This window comes from Chelonoidis abingdonii, chromosome 24 (assembly GCF_003597395.2).
Source record: "Chelonoidis abingdonii isolate Lonesome George chromosome 24, CheloAbing_2.0, whole genome shotgun sequence".
Classification (NCBI taxonomy): Eukaryota; Metazoa; Chordata; order Testudines; family Testudinidae; genus Chelonoidis; species Chelonoidis abingdonii.
The window spans coordinates 22,263,322-22,273,991 of NC_133792.1; the positions used below are offsets into that span (position 1 = coordinate 22,263,322).

Consider the following 10,670-nt stretch of genomic DNA (forward strand, 5'->3'; position numbering starts at 1 on the left):
CATCTCCACATGGCACGTTCTGGGCAGCTCGCCAACATTGGTGAGGTGACCATACAAAGCTTCTTGGAGTTTTAGGCCCAATCCTAGGAGATGATGAACACGGACTGGAAGGTGATGAATGCTCTTAATGTCATGATACAGGGAATCATGGACTCTCCAGATATGGTTATGCTAGAAATGCTGCAGTGCTGTGGTATAGAACATAAAGGGTACTTCCTTCACTGCAGTAAAGAGGTGTGGGTAGATTGACAGAAGAATTCTCCTGGTAATCTAGTGGTGTCTACACTGGAGCTTACATTGGCTTAGTTATAGGGCTTAGTTTTCATAGCTCTGAGTGATGTAGCTGAGCCGCCCTAACTTTGTAATGTGGACCTGCCCTTCAGCCCCTATTAACTAGGAGGCACCTATTATACAAAGCTATGCACCACACAAACAGGCTTCTACACACAGTGCCACCTGGATCTGCCTTTGTTTACCAGAACCACACCCCTCTGAATCACAACAGAGCACACAGTGACTGTATGATGTTACTATAAGATAACATGTCATTACGCTTACTGGATTCAACGGGAGTTGAGCGTGCTCAGCCGCACCTCCTGCAAGCAAAACCCACTTCAGGAGTACAGGCCATTTTCTGAATATTCATGACCAGCCCAGGAAGGGGTGATGGCTCAGACTCCAGCATTATGAATCTCGCATTTTCCATGGGCTCTCATCTCACTTGAGAAGAGAGACACCAGCCACCTGTTTGAGCTTCATATTTACCATCTTTATCCAACGTGGCACAGGAAACAGAGTAGGAAATGGCCATCTAGTCTAGCTCCACAGCAATGCAGGATAGCTCCCGGGGGTACATTTACTAGTGCTTTGTGCAGCCTGGTTTTACATGTCCCAGGTAATGGAGCTTCCAACACTTTCTTTAGAAAACTATTTCACAGTTTCATATATGTCGCACTCAAGATTTTGTTATCACTTAGTGTCCCAAATCATCATGCTGTGATACTGGGCAACTGTTCAAGAGCTGCTATATTCCACCCCAGAGGTAGCTGCATTTTAGGGGTGGGTCAATCATATCCTTGCTCTAGCTTTATATAAATTTACAAGATGCACTGAAAATAAGTGTTAAACAAGAATAGAATGAAAAGTTCTTTAGTAATATGTTTATCAACAGCATTTAATAGAAAGACTATCTGTTTCAGGCTTATTCTTTGCTGAATACTGTAAAAAAAATTATGAGACAAGGTGGATGAAGCAATATCTTTCATTGTCTCTTTCACCAACAGAAGTTTGCCCAAGGAAAGATAGTACCTCACTCACCTTCTCTCTCTCTAATATCCTGGGACCAACAAGGCTACAACACCACTACAATCAATCAATAATAATTGCATTTAGCCTGGGTTCTCATTCTAAATGCCCTGTGATATTTATAGGTTTATTTATGAATATCTTCCTTTGCATTGCTTCAAAACTGCATTGTGTAGATAATATTGAGACTGAAGCAGCATCGTTATGTATAAATCATGACCTTTTTATTTCAGGATGCTTACAAAAATACGGTGTTAGCTTAGAGAAATTTTTTTAACCTGTCTATAGTGCAACAGCCTGTTTCAATTGCTCTGCAGTTGTCATTGCCTCACTTTTTGGTTGCTCTCTTGCCTTTTATTTCCCACAATATGCAGAAGTCTCCATTTTGGGAGGAGGAAGAAGCAGTGCTGCTAACCATGGTTTCTGGGTTACCAGCACCACACACTAGCTAAGCGTTCTACACCCACAGAGGATAAGAGCTTACTACTGATACCAACTAACAGAGTTACTCCTGTATCTCAGGTGCTTAGAGGCCCAGGGTTTTAATGTTGAAGGCTGTAGGGTCAACCCCTCTTAATAACTTTTTAAGAGGTGGGGGCTTTGTTAATGAACAAATTGAAGTGTTATTTATGAAGCCCTTGCACCTCACTAGAGTGCTTACGATTGGGCACATCACAATCACATGACTGAAGCTAGAACTAGTCCAGAAGTAAACACTACTGAGACTCTGGAGCCTGATCAGAACTTCCTGGCTCTGGCCCATCTTCAAATACAATCAAAGTTTAATAAAAACCCATCCTCTTAATATTCAGAACAGTGAAGGCAAGCCAGCAGGCTCAATACAGAGTGAAATGCACATGGGGGAGGTAATAAAGGTGGAGGCAACAGTGGGCAACATTCTCCATGACAGTAACAGCCTTGGACTGAAGAGCCTGGAGGGATTTTCAGAAGCAGGGAAGGAGTTGAGAGTGAAGTCTGGGACAGCAAGTGTCACATCCCTGGGGCCCTCTCCGCAAGGGCACAATTGCCTGCCAACCTGAGACAGGCTCTCAAAAACCCAAACACAGCTAAGAGAAGCCATTTAGTTCAAGGAGGAGGAGGAGGAGCACTCAGATGTAGCATGCACCTTTGCAGTTAAGATCTTAAAAAACAATCCCTCTGATCATTCTCTGTGAATTATAAAGCTCACACAAAGGCCCATCCCCCAGCAACAAACTATTCACAATAGGAGCCAAAAGCACTCACCAACTAGAAGGGAAGGAGACACAGTCTGCTGCAGCCAGATAACAACTTTGAGCATCCACCTTCCAAGCAGAAGACCTTGTCTCTCCCTGAATTACAGGGGCAGCTAGAACATGAGCATGCTGGGAAAGGCTCCTTCTAAAAGAGGGTGGGCCCAGAGTGGAGTGAGAGCTGGACTGTTGCTGAGAAACATTCCCAGGGTAAGGGTGGAATTAAAAGCATGAGGAGAGGAAAAGTTTCAGGGCTGGAGATAGTTCTGGCCTTTAATTTCCCTTGGATAGCATGTTTCCATAATACAGCACCAAGCTGGGATCTGCTTCTTGGCTGGAAAGGCCTCACCACTGCATTACAAGGACTACTATTTCCTTTTGTATTTAAAGAGAAAATGCATGAAGGAAGAGGTGTGTTCTTGCCCCTTTGGGGGCTTCTGTATGGCATATCTAGAATACCAGGAAGGCATTCTCTTTACAAACAAGATGGATAAGGATTTTTTCCTGCCTATTTTTCACCTTTCAAAGATCAGTTGTGTCAAGTGCATGCTCCTCCTCCTGGAACCGTTAGAAGCAGGGCAGCCATCTCTTGTGATTAGTAGTGTTTTTCTTAAAGCCCCAACTCCTGGAGTCATGTGATATGTGAGAATCTGTTTTCATTTTTTCAAAAATGTAAATTTTCAGCACTGATGGAGAAAATCTTGATAATGTGACCTTGAAAGGCTCAAAAGGCAAATAACATCCACTCCCTCCAAAAAAAAACAACAAAAAAAACCCCCAACCCTCAACCCCTCCCCAAACTCTTATTGTTTTTAAAAGCTCTTGATTTAGGGCCTGACTCACGATTTTTTACCACTTGGCAATACTGCAGATATGTGAACTGGGAGCTTTCACAGCAGTTCGTGGAAGAAGTGGGCTGGGCATTTTCACTGGGAGGAAACAGCTTTTCTCCTCTGTATGAGAGTTAAATAAGTGTTAACGAAAATAACTGAGCAACCAAGAACGCTAATCAGTCTGAATACTAATCCCTCCCCTCCTGGGGGTCAACCCTATTTGCAGGGGTGCTGAAAGCCATTGAACCAAACTGTAAATCCTATATATAATGGAAACCACTTGAAGGCGGGGGGGAAAGGGGAGGCTGCAGCCCCCCCTGCACTCCTAGATCCAGCACCTATGCCTGTTCATTCTCTGGTTGTCCACTGGGGCATGCAGGGGAGGCAAAAGCTGGAATTCAAGCTTTTATAAAAGAGTCCAGAAAGAGGGACAGACCCATTTGTTTTGCACTCTGCAGGTCACTGTTAAACCATGTCATTGGTCTCTGCTCCGGCGGGCGGACAGATTTCTACCCACTCTACCCTTTCAAAGCTGACACTCATTCCACAGCTGTAGCTATGTAAGGGGCCTGCTGATCCACAGCCCAGACTCACACAGTCCCTCTGTCTACATGGTGCCAACGAGCTGGCTGGCTTTAGAACTGTTGCGGGTAAGTCAGTTAGAGCCAGAGTGTAGACCCAGACAAAGGCAGCTGGACCCAGTCAGACAAATGGATCACGTGCCTTAAGCCCTCTAAAAACTGGACATGACTAGAACCAATCTGAAAAGTGGTTACACAATGCCTCAGACCCATAGTCAGAACCCAGCCACCCCTAGCCCTGTCTCTGGGTTTTCTTATTTGAGGGTGTTAGAAGCTGCTTGCTGGGTTTGAACGTCTCCTCCTTTGGTGCGTCGAACAGTTGGGTCATTAACGCTCTACCAATAACTCTCTCTAGGGCACATCATTTGTTTGGTTCAGTGGAGGAGAAATTGACTAGATAGTGTTGATGAGCCAGATCTGTTACTCAGACCACATTACTTAGGGGCTGTTCTCCAGGCACCCCAGGAACTAATGAATATTGAATGCCAGCAGCTCCTGCCAATAGCTCCGCAGTCATTCTGCAAACTCCCATCGGCGGCAGCTAGCACAAGCCCTCAATTCACTTGGCTTTGCTAGCAAGTTCGACCGTCGCTGTTTATTCATGGCTGTTTATTCTGCTCTGATCCTTGCCAGAGCTTGGCCTGAAGGCCCCCAGGTCTCACACTGACTTCATCCCGCCAGAATGCGTTTCAAAATAACGTCCAGTCAAAGTGTTTGATTGTTCTCAGGGCCTGTTGAGAAGGTTCCAGAGCATCGCAGTCTGAACAAGAGCGCTGCTGAGAATGATGCTTGTTCCGTTACACCGAGGCCTTCACTACAGATTGATCGACACTAATCCCTCCTCTCTCCAGGACACGAACCCTTCCTGTATTGCAGAAACTGTATCCTGCGCTGGCAGAGAGACAGACTTATGATCTTAGTGGGGCTTTTCCATCTCCACAGCTCCAGCCAAGGAATTCACCCCCTTCAGCTACAGCTCCTGCCTCATCGGCTCTGACTCAGACCCTTCCTAGCAGTACTAAGGGCTGCATTGTGGCTGTTGTCTTAGCACTGCAAACACTTCCACATGCGCTTAGCTTTAAGCATGCAAGTCATCTCCTTGACTTCAATGGAGTTCAGATGGTGTGTAAGCGTTAGCAGAAGTGAGGCTGGGGGTGAGATGAAGGGGGTGTTCAAACAGATGCAGATGACAGGAACGCTCACATTTTCACAGAGTTCAAGGAACACTGTTCCCCTTAAGGGACGGGTAGTTTTTAACCTCAGGGAAGCTAAGATCAGCCCTATGCCCCCCACCAGGGATTGACCTCAACGAGCTACAATGAGGTAAAGGCTACAGTGCCTTGTCTCCACTAGGATTTTACAGTGTGATGTAAAGGCACCGCTTTGTGCAGGGAAGACAGAGCCTCAGCTCACTTGTCGCAGGAGCAGAACGTGCTCTTGTAGCAAGCCAGGATTTCTGGGTCCTGAGCCCAGTTCTGCCCCTTGTTCCCTCTGTGACTTTGGACGAGTAACATCCCCACTTTGTGCCTTGGTACTGCTGAGTACAAGGATTGATGCTTTTACGCTGGGAACGGTTGTTCTGACAGCTTGGCATGACACTGACCTATTTGGATGCTCTTCCCTGACACATCAGCCATAAGGTGCTGTCTAGTGCAAGGTCTTATGTGGTGTTATTCTGTGTCACCCTGTGCTGCTACTGGGCCTAGTGTCCCTTCATTCATCTGACAATAAAGAATTAGAGCTGTCAGCTCATAGGTGCGTCAGATGAATGAAGATGTGTTGGGGGGGGTTCTCCCTGCAGCAAAGTCCTAGGGACGTGATTGCAAATTTGGGGACATCAAAGCCAGAGCTGCTGTCTCCAGTTTCATGTAAACAGTTTAGTGGCACTTGACCAAAAAATAAAAGGGGGGGGGCGAGTTCTGTGATTACTGATTGTAACTCTGCCTGGCAGCTTAGCAATTGTCACAAATGCAAATCCTGACCCTGCTGGAATTTTTTGCCTTTTCCAATATGCTGGAACACTAGCTGTAATCCAGGAAGTAACTATGGCAACTGACATATACATTTACATATTCTTCCAGTTAATCACAGGGACATCCAAGGCAACTATCTTTGCTGCGGGGGCGGAGGAGGGTTTAAACATAATTTATTGTTTTCATTTTGCTAAACAAGCGCCATAATCCAGGACCCTTCCCAGTTACATGATCTGCAGGTTACTCATCTAGAGTCACTCACCAGCTTCAATCAAATTCTTCTCTGTCAAAATACCTTCGATTCATCTCTAACCAAGGGAGCCATGTAAGGAGCCTAACATGGGCAAAACTTTCCAGGCCCCACCCCTGAAGCTAAGCTTGCAGACTGATCAGTATTGTATCAGACACACATGCTGATCGTTAGAGCCATGGGTGCACAGGACCCCATTAACGAGCGAGTGCTGAGAGAATGCGGAATCGCTCAGCGCTACGCTCAGCTGATGCGGCAACTCAGGTTGTCTAGGGACATTTACATAGAACACATCACTGGACATCGGCAATATCCGGTGGGATGAGCTGGAGTGCCAAGAGAAGTGCAGTGGGGAAAGTCACTGAAATACTTTCCTCATGGATTGTACATTCCAAATGGACAACCTACCCTAAATTCTCAATTAGTGAGGGACAATCTTCACTTGTTGCTATATTTGCTTTCCACAACCAACTCTCTGTATAACTTTTCATGAGTGATGTACCTGAATACTTGGATGCTAATATCTAAACTGAAGTCTTAAATTTATTCCCCTAAATTTGGGTTATGGCTGGTAAAGCCCTAAGATACATATAGTGCATAAAAAATAAATTTTATATTTCTGGATAATCTAAGCACTATACCCAGATGTACAGACACTCTTTTCTTAACCTGATTATTATATAATTTTTTAATATTAGCTGTAATAAATTTTTTACATCCACCTCATGCAGGGCTGTATGCATGCAGCAGAAGCGCACTGATCTAATAGGGCTTTGCCAGCTTTTCAGCTAGGTTTTGGCACTTCAGGCTGAAACACTGGGGACAGCGCATGAACCTGTCTAGGTGCTTACACTGACGAAGAAGCACTAGACATGAAAGCTATTGAACAGTTGGAAGTTTACAAGTCAGTGGCATAGCCAGCATTAGAACCCAGGAGTCCCCTGATCTAGCTATTAAACCACAGTCTTTTCCAGAGCTGGGAAGAGACTTGGGAGTCCTGATTGCCTGCTCTAATCACGAGGTTACCTGTTCCCCTCTCCTTGGGGAGGTGTGCAGAACCTGGATAACAAAACCAGGTGGCAAAGAACCTGGTTCTAGTTTTTGTTATCAACCCTTGACTTGGGCCAGGTTTCTTGGTCTGGGGTTCCTGGAGAACCTGGGAACATGTATCTGTGAGGCTGGGGGCTCATTTATAGTCTGGGTGGATACTATGTATCACTCACTCTCTCTCTAGGTACTTAAGTGACCCCCTCCATCATTCTTGTGCCTGAGTGCCTAAAAGCTGCTGGTTTTAAACGAGTTTTACTTAGTGCTTGTGCTTCAGTCAAACCTGAAACTCCTAGTGAAACTTGGGGCAGGAGAGTACAAACCCCAGATGAACTGAAGCAGAGCAAAGGGCTCCGCAGAGATGGTCATAAGTGAAAGTAGTGAGTTTCCCACAGTTCTGCTGACCATGCAGGTTTCCAGTTCCCAGCCTGGAAGGAGCAAGAGTTGTATGCTGTGATGTGTGTGAAATGGTTCTGGGGTGACGCTGCTCCAACTGCTTTGCTTTAAAAAATAACCTGGGGAAAGCAATTAAAACTGATGAGATCCAGAGTTTACAAACATTTTGCTGCAGCCCAACAGGCTGGGAGCTACCCTCTCCAGCATCGTTTTTAACCTGTCAGGGAAGAGTGGGGGCTGGGTGGGCATGTGGGTGGTTTGCTTTTTCATGTTCCTGCGTTTTTTTTTTTAATGAAATGAAATGATCGATTGTATTGTTGTTTATTGCAGTGCCATCATTGCTCAAGGATGGCAGAGACAAAGGACACTTAGACAAAAGCCCCACAGGGCTCAGAAGGGATCATAAGCAGCACTATCCCATTTTAAGCAGAGCCATGCTGGGGGAGTGTTAGGAGGCACACTGCCCATCCAGGGTGCTAAATCAACATGTGACTTGCCTGGATTTCTACTGCAGGCCAATGCTCAATTCTCCAGTGCACCATAGACCAAATCCTGGTTACCAGATGTGCATTGGCTCTCACCAGATATCTCTGCATAATCAAGGAGCATGCAAAGCATGGGTTTTCCACCCAAATTTCAGCACATTCTGTAGGCTCCCCATGATGGGACGTGAAGAGGGGTGGGAGTCTAGGCATCGTGAGGCATGTATTTGTATGTGCACCCTAATTACTGTAAACCCCACAGCTTGTCTGTGCTCCAGCAGGTATAGTGTGCAGGGACAGGAGGAATGTACACAGGGCTGCTGTTAGCCAGAATAGCGCTACATGTTAATCCCACTTTTGCTGTGCAGCCTACACCTATATTCAAGCATTTAAACACAGGAATGGAATTTGGCCCCATCGCTGAAAATCTGTGCGAGGCAGTTGGTCATGAACCGCCATCCTATGCTGTCTCCTGCAGCTGTTGGACAGCGTGGGTGGGGCCCATCACTTTGATTAGGCAGCAAGCCAGTTGGGAAAGTAAGCAGGCGTGGGGTCCTTTCCAGGGCACAGGAGGGTGGTGAGCCTGAGGTTTCTCTGAGCACCTTCTACACAAAATCTGCAAACAGGCTCTGAGCAACCACCTAACTCCTGCTGCTCCCCCTGCCTTAAAGATTTAAGACCCACCAGCTTCCTCTGCCCTCCCCACTGAACCAAGCATCAGAAAGTTTTATAAACTCAAGGAAACACGAATCAAAGCAAACGGAGCCCAAAGCTGAGCCAAATTGTGACCTCAGCAACCTCTTCTCTTTGTCTCGGCTGGGACCTCATTATTATCTGTCATCATTTGCTGAGGCTCCTCCTTCAGGAGAGACAGCCAGGCCCTTCCTGGGGAGCAGGGCCTTGCCACAGCTTGAAGCTGATTTAATGAATGTGTTATCTCTGTCATTTCCATCTCTACTTCCCTTCGGCCAGCAGGGTTAGTGCCCTATTGTACCCTGCAATCTCAAGGGGAGCTGAGACCCCAGCCCACTCCTACCTCAGAACCCACTTCACAGAATGGATTCCTGCCATTGACTTCATTGGCCTTTGGCTCAGGCCCTGACTGCTGGGCCCCAGTAGCTGGTTGTGGCTTTCCCGGAATGGAATGGTGTAAAGAGAAGAGGGTGAGGTTTTACAAAGCGCTTACAAGCCAAGCCTAAGGCAAGGGCATCAGATGGGTACAGCCAGGCAGGGGCACGTACCGATAAGTACGACAGGCAGAGGTCACAGCACATCCACTGGCTAACCACGGACGGGTGTTGTGTTGGCATAACAGCTGAGGAGAGGTTTGAGAAGGGATCTGAAGAAGGACAACGAGATGCTTTATTGAGGTTTACGGGGAGCTTGCCCCATGCAGCAGTCCTGGTGGGAGGAAACACCAAGGGGCTTGTAGGGAAATTTAACAAAGGATTGCCAAGGGCTGGCATCATGGGCTGATGAGAGGCTTCTGCACTCACTCCTCAGTTCTGCCATTGGCCAAGAACAGGGCCTGTGTCTGTTTGCAACCCCCTAAACATGGGCTGTGAGGGTCTAATCCTGCCCTGGTGTAATACCCTCAGTGCTACCCCTGTGTGACTGTGTGGCAAGGCTGTCGATTCTGTTACTCCTTTCCCAGTTGCCTACAGGCTTCTATCCCCTTTCCTGAGGAGGGCAGAACACTGCTTGTCACTGTGCAGGGCACTTCCCAGAATCCCTCCAGCCAGCACTGTTACAGATTGCTGAGTCCCACCCACCCAAAGGTGAAGCCCTGTGAATGTCCATTGAGAGGGAACCCCCCCTGCCCCATCACACACACACTGAATGCTGGGCTTGGAATGAAGGAGCCACGTGATGGAGAAACGAGCAGAGCGAAGGGCTTGTTTGCTTAGATAATGTTTAGTTTAATTAATTTTTGGCAGCTCTGCAACCAGTTTAGTCCTGGAGATTAAACAGGTTGAGCTAGAATTTTAACCCAGCAAACCCAGCCCTATGAACATTAACTACCACTACCCAGTTAGTTAATCTCCTGGAGACCTTCTCTTTGGGCCAACTCCTGTAGTTCTTACTCAGGCCAAACTGCCACTGACTTCAAACACAGGATCAGGCCCTTCGTAGGTAGCAGAAGAGTAGCAGTGAAGACAGTTTAGGCAGTATCCTCTACCAATGTCCTTATACAGTGTCCTATGTCAAGCCCTCTCTGCCGCTTACCGATTCAGAGTCAAAACGCCACAGTCTCCCTGCTGTCTTGGGAAACAGAAGATGCTAAACTGTGGAGCCAGTCACCAGAGTGGCACCGGGACAGTTTGTAAGGACATGTGCCCCTGTAAAGATAAATCAGAGGAATGGCTGGAGCTTTGCGACACTGAGTCCAGAGCCACAATTACCCACAGATCCTGCCTCTTCATTCCTGATGGCTGAGAAGGGAGCTAATCCTAAAGGAGGAAGAGAGCATCATGTACAACAGAGGCTAAAGAAAGGCGGAGCAATCAACAACTTGCCCCCCCCCGCCCCCCAAGCACAAGCAGCTTTGTGACAGGCAGGGAGTGTTTGGTA

The 10,670-nt window shown here is 46.9% G+C and overlaps 1 protein-coding gene across 1 annotated transcript in view; it reads right to left on the minus strand.

Moving 5' to 3' along the window:
• The window catches only part of TTLL11 (tubulin tyrosine ligase like 11), a 231,818-nt gene extending 229,174 nt beyond the window's left edge, over positions 1 to 2,644 (minus strand). The window contains exon 1 of the mRNA XM_075060650.1: positions 2,551 to 2,644. The gene's annotated coding sequence lies outside the window, so the exon portion shown is untranslated. The remainder of the gene's footprint in view (positions 1 to 2,550) is intronic.
• Positions 2,645 to 10,670: the final 8,026 nt, after the last annotated feature.